We start from the raw sequence: 12,259 nt of genomic DNA on the forward strand, positions 1-12,259 counted from the left end.
AGCTCCATGCTAACCCCATTCAGAGGGTCCATGCTAACCCCAGTCAGAGGGTCCATGCTAACCCCATTCAGAGGGTCCATGCTAACCCTATTCAGAGGGTCCATGCTAACCCCATTCAGAGGGTCCATGCTAACCCCATTCAGAGGGTCCATGCTAACCCCATTCAGAGGGTCCATTCTAACCGCAGTCCACTGTCCAAAGAGCCTACAATGGCCATGCAAATGATCGATCAGGACCATAGATCAGTGGAAGAAGGCCGCCTGGTCAATGAATCCTGCTTTTTATTGTAGTATGAGTATGGCCAGGTATGTGTCAAGCATCTATGCGATGCATAAAGGACTGTTCACAGTTTGTTACATTTTGAGGAATGACTTCTACTGACCTGTAACTCAATATAGTGACAGTATGATGAGCTGCTAAGCAGCCAGTGGTTTGATCACAGGCTCAGTTCTGTTTATCACACCTGAATCAGGCACCTGAGACAGGAACCAGGGCAGCCATGTGTGACTCAGCATGGAAAGATTAAGCACTCAGAGTCACTTCAGTTAGCTGTATATTTACAGAGCTTTATTTAATAAAACAGTATTTACACATCTACTGGCATATTTCCCCCTCGGAAATAGTATAATTACACACAGACCCCAAGGGAATGCAGAGCACACAGAAGTACGACACAAAAACAGACACTCAGACAATACCAGTGTTATAGGTCGGCGCCTCATCCTAGGTTATTCCCTGCCTACTTTCCTTGTGCTTGTTGTTTCTGTGGTAAGTTCCGGACCCCCATGACCCAGCATAGGATAAGGGGGTTTGGCAAATGGATGAATGAATGAATAAATCTCCAGTGTTCGGCTACATTGATGCTTCTTTCATCACCAAAAGCATCATACTCATAACAAAAGGCTGCTTTCTGAGACAAATACAGCAGCAGGTAATACACTGTATATATACAGGTCCGGAAAAAAGTAAGAGACTAGTCTATATTGTTAAAAAAATCTGTACTTTTTAATCCTGGTTTAATCCTGGTTCTGCTGGCAGAAGCTACATTGAGCAGCAGGTTACTTCTAGGTTCAAAATGTCTAAGACAGCAGTAGAGAAGAATAAGGTGAAGCAGGAGACACTGGGAACGACCAGAAACCAGCCAGGTAAAGGGCAGAAGCAACTTTCTAATGCCAGAGATGACCGTTAGCTTATCTGACAGTTTATCATGAATCAGAGAATGACATCAAGTGACCTTCAAAAGGAAACATTAAGTGCAGGTGTGAAGTGCACTGCTAGGACAGTTCGTACCAGGGTCCTAAAAGTAGGACTGAAGTCCCACATATTATTATTCACAGACCCACACCCACAAATTAAGAAATAAAGGAAAAAAGAACTGCTGTGGTCTCTTAATTTTTTCCAGAGCTGTATATAGGAGTTAGTATATACAGTGGAATTAGTAAAGTTATGGATGGGTTAAACCCTGCTGAATATAGCAGAAATGTACTACAGATGAAGTCCAGAAGAGACACAAACTGCAGAGAAGTTTGATGATAAATCACCAGGCAGCAGTGGCAGTGATGACAGAATAGAAAGTGCACTTGGCTACTGTAAGGAACCTTCCTTACAACAGGCAGCTGACAAGTGACTGTCCTGTCCTGACTGTCCCCCTGAACACTCTGCGGACCGGGTTGAGTAACTGTAGCTCCATCTGCTATTTCTGACACCAGCGATTGTATGAGGATCCGCAGAGAGTCCTTGTGTTAATCTATTCATACTCACCATTTCATTGTTACATTTTACGCACAGGCTACCCAGTGTGTTGAATCTGAACGATCAGGAACAGTGCTCGATTAAGGCGCTTGTGGACAGGAGTTGGCAGTGCTTTTATTTTGAAAGGGTGGCTTTGTCGACGTCAGCACACATCAGCGGGCTATATGGACGTATATAGAGGGCAAAATGTTACGTATGTGAACGTGAAAAATTGACGTGTTAATTTTTTTATTCTGAAGGTGTGAAAAATTGATGTTGATTTTTTGCGTCTACAGGTGTGCAAATTTGACGTGTTGATTTTTTGCGTCTGCAGGCGTGCAAATTTGATATCTGTAGGTGTTAATATTTCACGTCAATAAGTGTAAAGCTTTAAGACATTTTGGCCCTATGGAAGGCCAACGAGGCCAAAACGTCTTAAAACGTCTGTAGGCGTTAATATTTGATGTCTATAGGCGCAAAGTTTTAAGACGTCAAATTGAGCACAAGGTGGTTCTGTGTTTATATATTGGTTTTATAACAAATCCTTATGTGTTTCTAAAGGAATGATTTTATTTATATTTGTGTGAATGACTGGACGATGGTGTGTGTGTGTGTGTGTGTGTGTGCTTAGTTTCTTTTGTATTCTCTTGCTGCCTCCCCCTTAAGTATCTGATGGGTGGCGTGTGAAGTCGGGCTGATCTGGTTCAAGACTGTGCAATGTACGTGCAAGGGACCTGCTGACGACCTGATTAATAGAACGTATTGGGATTTCCTTCAGGGAGTTTTATCATGGGCCCATGTAATTAGAGATTATTTATACATTATTTCTGATATTGTCATTTCCTATTATCATGTGGCAGCATTGGGATTTTTTTTGGTTGTACAGTGGTACCTCAGAACTCGAATTTGATCCGTTCAGAACTCCGGATCGAATCCTAAAAAGTTCGAGTTCTGATCGAATTTTCCCCATAAGAAATAATGGAAAACCAATTAATTGGTTCCCGGCCTCAAAAAATTACACCTAAATATGTTTTTTTTAGCATTTAAACACAAAATGAACCGGATAAAACAAGAAGAGCATATACTGTACTAAACACATCTAAGCACATTTATCAAAACAGTAATTTGTAAAGTAAGAAAATAAATATATCCAAACAATGTGTAAAGTTAAAAAAATAATGTGTCCTGCCCCGATCTTCTGCTCCTTCCGTGTGCCACACCCCCTCATTAACCCTGTGTGGAATCCCCGTGTGATCAGCTGTTTCTGGTTGTTGTCATTAGTCCTCTGTATTTACTCCGCGTTTCAGTTTGTTTCCCCAGTCCGGTCACTGTATTGTCCATCTGCGTTTTGCCTGCCTTACCTGTAATTAAACCCCGTATTCCCCGATACCCTGACGTCTGCGCCTTTGTCTCCGTTCCGTCCCTGCTTGGCACGACAATATTATTATAATAAAATATATTAATGGTTTATTATTAATATTAAAATAATTAATAAGAAATCTTTATTTTTAAATGTATTTTATTATAATAATTACTGTTACTGTCTATCATTGTCTAAATATATGTATTCAGCAAGTATAAACATGCACGCTGCTATCACAGCGAATGCAAGGCTGAGACTGAAGCATTACCCTTTGTGTTTTGCTGAGAAACGTTCCGCATGACTCATTTCCCCGCGTGTACAAGTTATCTTAGGTCGGCGTTCTCGGTTTGACTTCTGAGATTCAGGTCGAGTTCTAGGTAATTTTTTTTCCAACTGGCTGGTTCGACTTTTAAGAAATTCCAGTTCCAATGAGTTCGAGAACTGAGGTACCACTGTACTATTTTTTGTCATTAGTAAGCTTACCTACTACATGGTTTTTGTGCTGGAAATGAAATGTTTTAAGTGTCATTGGAGCTGTGGTCCATAACTGGGAATCTAGAACCTGCATAATAAGAGGGGCTTAGCTGTCATGGGCTGGTCCCCCGACATAGAGCTGAAGACAGCTATTACAATAATGGAGATGATTGCATTGGACAATTAGGCATTCTCTATAGTGAAAGGTGAGGGATTTCAGTGGCTCATTCACTATCATTTTGAGAAATAAGGGATGTGTCTTCACTTCTCTGGTCCCCAACAGTGTTGGGAAGATTACTTTGGAAATGTAATTTGTTACAATTACAAGTTACTCTTTTTAAAATGTAACAGTAGTGTAACTATTTCAATTACTATATGAACGTAATGTAACTAATTACATTTGATTACTTTTTCATTACTTTTCTAAATTATGAATGAATATTCTCAACCATTAACCGTTTTCAAATTTTGTAACCTGGCAGTGTTTGCCTTACAGCAGTACTAAACACTGACTACTGTCAAACTCCTTGCAATACATGAATTAACATGATTTTTATTGATCAATTTAATAAATATATCAAACATACAGTACCATACATTCCATATAGGCCTAATAATGATTTTAAACAACGGCTTAAGAATGACATACTCAGTTCATACTCATGCTTCATGCTTCATACTCAGTGAAAACCCAGATTCCCTCAGTGTAACAAGTCATAACATTAATGTTACATAAAATATACCTAAAATTAAAAAAAAAAAAAAAGTTAAAACTCAGCCTTCAGTTATTAAATTCTAATGTGTGTTCATAATATAAACTTTTTGGGAGACAAAACAAGATAAACTACGAGTGATTTGACCACTCCGTGACGCTTCAAGATTACATTATGATACAAACATTTTATATACTTGCAAAAATAAATGGTTCCATTTACTTTTTATCTGAACAGTTCTTGCATCAGACAGGAAATGAAATTTCAGCTGATTGTGTAATCACTCTGTTTAAGTCAATTTTTCAATCGCAAATCACGGAGTAGCACTGTAAAATAAAATGGGTTAGCAGAGTGGTAAGGCTGCATCGCCCAGGGGTTATAGCTAGTTAGTGAATTTGCAAAACTCAATACGACATAGCATGTCGGGGGTGCTAATATCAGACCTAACATAAATTACCAATAACCTTAGCATATTGAAGGACGACGGCACATTTTCTGTCAACGGGATCAGAAATGCTAGTGTGGCTTTAAAGTGCGGTACACACTTCGTGATTCATTGTGGGGTTTACGCATGCTGTCAGTGTTTACGCATGCTGTCAGTGTTTACGCATGCTGTCAGTGTTTACGCATGCTGTCAGTGTTTACATTTTGTTTTGTTGTCCTATTCACCGTATCTTATGATTGACTTGGTGTTGTCGTCGTAGTCTGCATACCTGTCATAGCCAAGATTATTAGATCCGTATCGCACAGTGTGATCGGTAATGATTTTATAAGATTGCTGAAATCACACAGTGTGTACCGGGCATTACACTTTATACGCATGGTGTGGCACACTGAAGGTAGGCATGTCTTCCCTGCCTTGGTTAATATGACTGTTTGCAATAGGTCGTATTAAGCTGATGTCATTGTCCAAGGTACGCATAAGTGAAAATGAGCGGCAGCCATTTTACCGGGGTGCGAGTGACAACAGCAGCAAGAAAACCCCAAATCTAAGTTCCTTCTGTATACCTTCGGATCGTACAAATCAAGGCAAAGAGACCGAAGAGCTGCCGGAAGGCTACAGAAAACTTGGCTAAGGTCCATCGATCGAAAGAACTTGAGCACACTATCGTTCACTTGACGCTGCCCCACTCGGGCAGCTCTCCTGCAGATGCCATGGGGACAGGATCCATGGTGCACTCCTGCTCAGGCCCTGCAGTCCCCGCCTCGCCAGTGATTGAGCCCAGGGGGGTCCACCTCTCATGTCCACTGCCTCTCCCCAGGGTCCAGGAGACTCCCAGGACATTTCCTGCTTTCTCCAGTCATGCCTTGGTCCCTCTCTTAATACCCTGTCCTGCCTCTGTTTTTCCCAGGCATGTCCCCTATGTCCCCTTCCTATGTTTCTATCCCTGTCCCTGGAGAGATCTGGAATGACTCCCTGCATCTGGAGGCTTTATTGTAATTTGCAGTTTCTTTCTAGTTCGCAGGTTTTCTCCCCCCTTTCGCTGCAGCTGGTCTACAGGCAGGTATCTTCAGTCTTTTGCTTCTGCTCTACCTCTAGAGTAATCTGAGGTGTGTGACTTTTAATGTCTGAAGTCCATGAATACTGATCATAGGAAATTATCTGGGACATCCGACTGGGGTCCTGATCCAGGGCTGTGTTTAGTGGTCCAGCAGATTTACGACCGTACACTGAAGCAACTTAAGAGCTAATTTCTATTCATGTGTTTCATGTGTACAGTTTTGTGATAATCCATGATCAGATTCAAGTTTATGAGAATTTCTCTGTTATTTTGATACCCAACATGACATTGTAATCTGAAGGTTTACACATCATACGATCTGCATTAATTATTTCATAATTAAAATTACACTGTACATGTTGGTTATTCGCATTGTTACATAGCATGCATGCATCATCAGATAATGACAATTTTAGATGTTTTACAGCAGTTCCATTCCTAATTACAAACAGCGCATCTTAAGTCGGTTTAAGTGGTCATTAGTTTCCTAGAGTAACAGGCTCATTAAAACCATTTGTAAATTACAATTTGTGGTTGAATTGGAATTACAATAACATGGTATCTGTGTTAAAGAACTGTCATGGTCTCCTCCTGTGTGCCACGCCCCCTCATTTACCTCATGTGCAGATCCTCTCAAGCTCTGTCATCTTGGGTGGGGGCTGTCAGAGGTCGGCCAGTTCCAGGTCACTCCAGAAATGTTCAGTTGGGTTCAAATTCAGACTCTGGCCAGCCCACTCAAAGACATTCACAGAATTGTCCCTAAGCCACTTCTGTATTGTCTCTGCTCTGTGCTTAGGGTCATTGTCCTGTTGGAAGCTTTGGCCCAGTCTGAGGTTTAGAGCGCTCTGCAGCAAGTCTTTGTTAAAGACATCAACATTCTACTTTTCCCTTAGCTCTGACTTGTTTCCCTTCATAGCATGATGCTGTCACCACCATGCTTTACCACTGGGTTGGTATTGCACAGATGATGAGTGGTATCTGATTTCAGACCTGACATTCGGAATAAACATTTTAATCTTGGTTTCATCAGACCAGAGAATCTTGTTTCTCACAGTCAGTTCTTTAGGTGCCTTTTTGCAAACTGCACATGGGATTTCATGTGTCTTTTGCTGGGGCTTTTACTGAGCCCAAATTGGCTTTAGTGTTGCATGAAAGAATCCATATGTGTGTTCTTGCTACAGACTCGCTGGGCACAGACCAAGGAATCAGGCGCTGGAGTCGGGAATTCAGGCAACACGGGATTTAATAACGGGCAAAAACACACTCAACACAGGCAACAATAATAACCGGACTGGGAAACAAACTCGAATGTGGACTTACATATACAGGACTAATTAACAAGACAGGAAAGAGCTGGTGATATTGGAATTCCAAAAAGAATGGCAGAAAATCCTTAACCTTCCTATGGTGTTAGAGTCGGCACCAACCCATTTTTAAATTTAAAATACACAAAAGCACCACATTAATTTGTTTACTGCATCAAGGCTTTTTGACTTGGTTGCTGTCAGGGTTAGCACCGATCCCTTTTTAAGTTTAAAATGCATAAAAGCACCACCAAAAATATTAAAACCAATCTTTTCATGGATAAGGAAACCTAACAATGTAACCAAGAGGTAAGAAACAAATTGGATGATAATTGTTTTGAGGGTAGTTTATGGCTGATTTAAGACACGAGTTGGGACCGACCCGTCTAACATAAGAGACAGGAATAGAAAGCTAAAACAGGCCGAAGGAGATCCAGGTGTACAAAACATGTCATGTCATACCCACAAAGACTCCAGGTTGTATTCACTGCAAAGGCAGCTACTAAGTATTGTGTAAAGGGTTTGAATATGTCAATGTGTCACTTCGCTAGAGGCGAGGAGTAAAACCCCCGAAACAGCCTTTGTACAGGTGATACCCTTGAAGGGGACATTATTAGGGGAGTAACAGAGGGGAGTAGGTGCCACCTTCTGAAAAAAGGCCAACTGAGGCTCTTCATCTTTAGGAAACAAGCTGGACTCCTCCCTCAGTTCCTGGTAAACTTTATTGCAGCAGCATAGAGAGCTTCCTTCTCCTCTTTGCCATTGAGAGGTGCGCCAGCTGCACCTCAGAAAACAGAAAGGTCCTCGTCCAGGTGGCAAAACCTGCTCAGAGAATCACAGGAACTGAGTTTCTGAATGTGGACCCGGTGTATGGTAGCCACCTGCGTAAGAAGACAACCGACATCAGCAAGGACCCAACCCATCCGGGACACAGTCTTGGTCCTTTTGTCCTTTCAGCATTGTTAAGTGCCAGTCTAGGGTTAGGAGACCTTAACAAAGGAAAGGAGGCGGCAAAAACCCTCCAACACACGACGAACAAAATAATCAGCAAAACAAAAGGTTTATTACAAATAATACAAATAATGGCTCGTATAACAAAAGACGGAAAAATAAGACCCAATAACAAAAACAACAAGGCATAACGCCAATGCCTGTCTCTCACATAAGCAAAAAGCGGTCATGTGACAAAACGTGACTGGAAGAGCGCAGTGTCCTCTCTCAAGGGAACAGCACCCCTTTATACAGCCGCGCACCCAATCATCAATGGCAGGAACAGGAACAATTAACCACCGCCATCACTGGAATGTCCTGCAACACAACGCAGTCACAGAGCAAAGCACCGCAAATACACTGAGACATAACACCCCCACCACCAAAAATCAACACCTACAGTTGATCACCAAAACAGATTCTACTAATAAGAACAGGACAGGGTGCCAATACATTATCAAATTCCTTTTTTTTTCCTGATCTCCAGATTAAACCCTTGCAAATACAAATACCAGCGTATAAGATGCTGATTCGCATTTTTCATCCTGGAGAGAAAGACAAGAGGATTATGATCTGTGTAAACCACAACAGGAATAGAGATTGAACCAATGTAGACCTCAAAATGTTGCAAGGATAATAGGAGAGCTAATGCTTCCTTTGCAATGGTGCTGTAATTCCACTGACGTTTCAAAAGCTTTTTTTGAAAAACAACAAATGGGGTGATCAAGCCCATCAGTATCCTCCCATAAAAGCACACCACCAACTCCAGTAGCACTTGCGTCCACCTTAAGCTTGAATGGCAGATGAAAATTTGGAGCTGCAAGAACTGGGAAGTTACAAAGTAACACCTTAGCATTTTCAAACGCAGTCTGACAATCTGCAGATCAATCAAGGGGTTTTCATTTTACCAAGCAGATTAGTCAGAAGCATCAGAGAAGTTTCTACAGAACCTGCCATAATAATCAATGATTCCAAGAAATCTACGCAGTTCTAGCTTAATGGTTGGAATGGGAAATTTGGAGAAAGCAAGACTTTAGCCTCTAGTGGACGGACTTGACCTTGACCGACTCGTTTCCCCAGTAACTTACCGTAGCTTTACCAAACTCACACTTGGCCAAATTCAATGTGAGTGAAGCATCAAACAATCGTTTAAACCCTGCATGGAGTGACTGCACATGTTCAGACCAAGAAGCCAAATATATCACTACATCATCAAGGTACGCCTCGCAGTTCGGCATAGCCACCAGCCCCATATTCATAAGGCGCTGAAATGTTGCCGGGGCATTCCGTAACCCAAAAGCCATCATGCAGTACTGCATGAAACTATCAGGCATCACAAATACAAAGATCTCAGCGGCTTTAACCCTCTGGAGTCGGCGATCCCATCTGGTTTGGGAACCAAAATACATGGTGAGCTCCGTGCACTAAAGCCAGGCACAGCTAACCCATAATCGACAAGATAGGCAACAAAATACAGAGTGGCTTTTGGGGAACCCTATTTTATAGCATATATTTTCTACAAAGTTATGTACTTTATACTATATACAACTTATACTATTATTTATTTTATTTTAGGAACCCTACTGTACAGAAAATAAAATATAACCCATAACAGAAAAGTGGACACTTTCAGAGCTCCCCCTGAAGGCCTTAGGGAGGCTTTCAAGGAGCTGCTGTCCTTTTCAGGGGAGCCGGGTTCCTCTTTGCTCCCCCGTAATTCAAACCATGCTGCTAGTAATGAATAAAATATAGAATATGGCCTTTTCCCCTTCAGAACGCTTTCATTTGAGAATAAGGAGGTTATACAAGTGGATTTCCCTGTTTACAGATTTTTTTTCCGAACAATTCACTATAGCAAGTTTACGAGTAAATGATAGTACAGACTCTGAAGAAGGTGCAGTAGGCTTTTCGTATGCAGTATGTCCTAATATTACACAATATGTACTGATAGAGAATACATTTATGGCGCATCTTCCATTTGTTATGGCCCTGGAACACATGTATAATTTGAGCAGCCACTTGTGTGTTTATACCAGGACTTACCAAGAGAGGGGGCCATTGCTTCTCTTACATATACCATATGTAGGGCTACATCCATTCAGTGTGGCTCTGTGTGGTTTGGAAAACAGCCAATAGCAAACATGCACTGTAGCTAATGTTAATATCTGCTGTATCTTAAAGGAAGTGTTCAGAATGCATGTGATGTCAGTCCCAGCAAATTCACCCTGGTCTTGTTTGTGGTCAGACTATTTGAGGTGCATTAATGCTACATATGTTTTTTTCTTTTAGTTTTCATCCACCCCACCCCTGCCACCACCTGTCACACAACCCCTCTAAAAGGACGTGGTTCGACTCTGCTGGCCTCAGTTTAGCTGCAGAAGTGACACTGATCTTGACAAACGTCCAGTGGAATCATGAAGCCCCATCAGATCTCTGCCTTCTTCCTCCTGGTGACAGTGCTGCTGTCCTCCACTCTGGCTCACAGTAAGTCTGCAGCATCTCACAGCTTTTATCAGGACTTTGTCGGCATCTTAGATTTTAATGATTCATAAAGATTATGGACCCAATTGTGAGATTGAGATGTGAATACAGCTTTTTTGTGTGCATTTTTCATGTATATATTCAGAGTGGCTGTATATATTTTGTATGTAGCCTGTTATACATTTTCTGTTCTTCATATCTCTCCAGATGGCAGTGGACCAGAGCAGTGCTGTTTTACATTTTTTCCTGGAAAACTGAAGATGGAGCTGATAACTGGATATGAAGGGACCAGATCAGACTGCCCTAAACCTGGAATTATGTAAATATTTACTCTTTTCATGTATTGTTTTGACCTATTACTGTTTTGTGATTTAAAGGTTGTTGTGTGCAAAATTTCTAAAATATGATTTTTACTTAAGGGATCGATACATATGAAGAAAGATTGTAATAAGTGAGAAGACCCATGTTTATTTTTCAATTTTCAGACTTTACACCAAAAGGGACAAACAACTGTGTGTCGATCCCAGCTCTTCTTGGTTTCAGCAGGTCAAGCAGAAGCTGGATCAGCAGTAATGCCTCCTGTCCAACTGGCAAAACATGAAAAATTAATTTTTATTACATTTCAGCTTCTGCTTTAATTCTCATATAACTTTATTTGCTATCATCCAAATCATTTAAACTTCTGCTGCATTATACTTCAATATCTTCAGCTTATATATTTTTTTAAAAGTAGTCAAATTTCATTTGCACTTATATTGCTTTGTATGCCAAAATACACTGATTAAAGTGTATTGAAAGTTAATGGTGGCTGACTCAGGTTTTTCATTCAAACCGTTTAATTTACAAAACAACAATTCTTTGGTTGGTGGGCATATGAAAAAGACAATTACAGATAACATACTGTACACTGCCCGGCCAAAAAAAAATTGCCATTTGAATTTTCATTGGACCGCCTTTAGCTTTGATTATGGTGCACATTTATCATGGCATTGTTTCCACAAGCTTATGTCACATCTCACCCTTTTATTTTCATCCAGATTTGCATTCATTTCTCACCAAAATTCTGTATTGACAAGTGAGTTGAACCACTTCATAAAGCCTCCTTCCTCACATCCCAGAGACCTTCAATGAGGTTAAGGTCATAACTCTGAGGTGACCAAGTCATGCTTGAAAATGGTTCCTCATGCTCCCTGAACCACTCTTTGACAATTCGAACCCAATGAATCTTGGCATTCTTGTCCTGGAATATGCCCATGCCAACAGGGAAGAAAAAAATCCATTGATGATGGATGGAGGTATAACCTGGCCATTCAGTAGATTCAGGTACTCAGCTGACTTCACTTTATTGCTGCATAACGTTGCTGAGCTGTAATAATGATCCAGTCATTGGCTCTTAAGTATTTGCTAGTATAAATTCAAATGGCGACATTTTTTTTGGCCGGGCAGTGTAAGTAACCAAACAAAATGTTCTAAACTATTAATTTTCATATGTACTAATGTTAAATTGTGTTTTTTGTTCTGAGCACATTTACCTTTACTATCCATATAAATAGCATTAAACATTTCCTTTGACTGCCTAAGACTTTTGCACGGTAGTGTATACATAACCCACACACAGTCACACAGACACGCACACACACACGCAGGTCTTCAGCTCTGGTTGTGGTGGAGTAACACCATACACCATTCACCATGCTTGAA

The 12,259-nt window shown here is 40.9% G+C and overlaps 1 long non-coding RNA gene across 1 annotated transcript; it reads left to right on the top strand.

The window, feature by feature from the left end:
- Positions 1–10,230: 10,230 nt before the first annotated feature.
- On the top strand, positions 10,231–11,313 carry LOC140593514 (uncharacterized). Its single transcript, XR_011993914.1, has 3 exons — positions 10,231–10,561; positions 10,766–10,877; positions 11,044–11,313. It is a non-coding gene; the product is annotated as an uncharacterized lncRNA (long non-coding RNA).
- The last annotated feature ends 946 nt before the right edge of the window (positions 11,314–12,259 follow it).

This window comes from Paramormyrops kingsleyae, chromosome 12, assembly GCF_048594095.1.
Source record: "Paramormyrops kingsleyae isolate MSU_618 chromosome 12, PKINGS_0.4, whole genome shotgun sequence".
Lineage (NCBI taxonomy): Eukaryota > Metazoa > Chordata > Actinopteri > Osteoglossiformes > Mormyridae > Paramormyrops > Paramormyrops kingsleyae.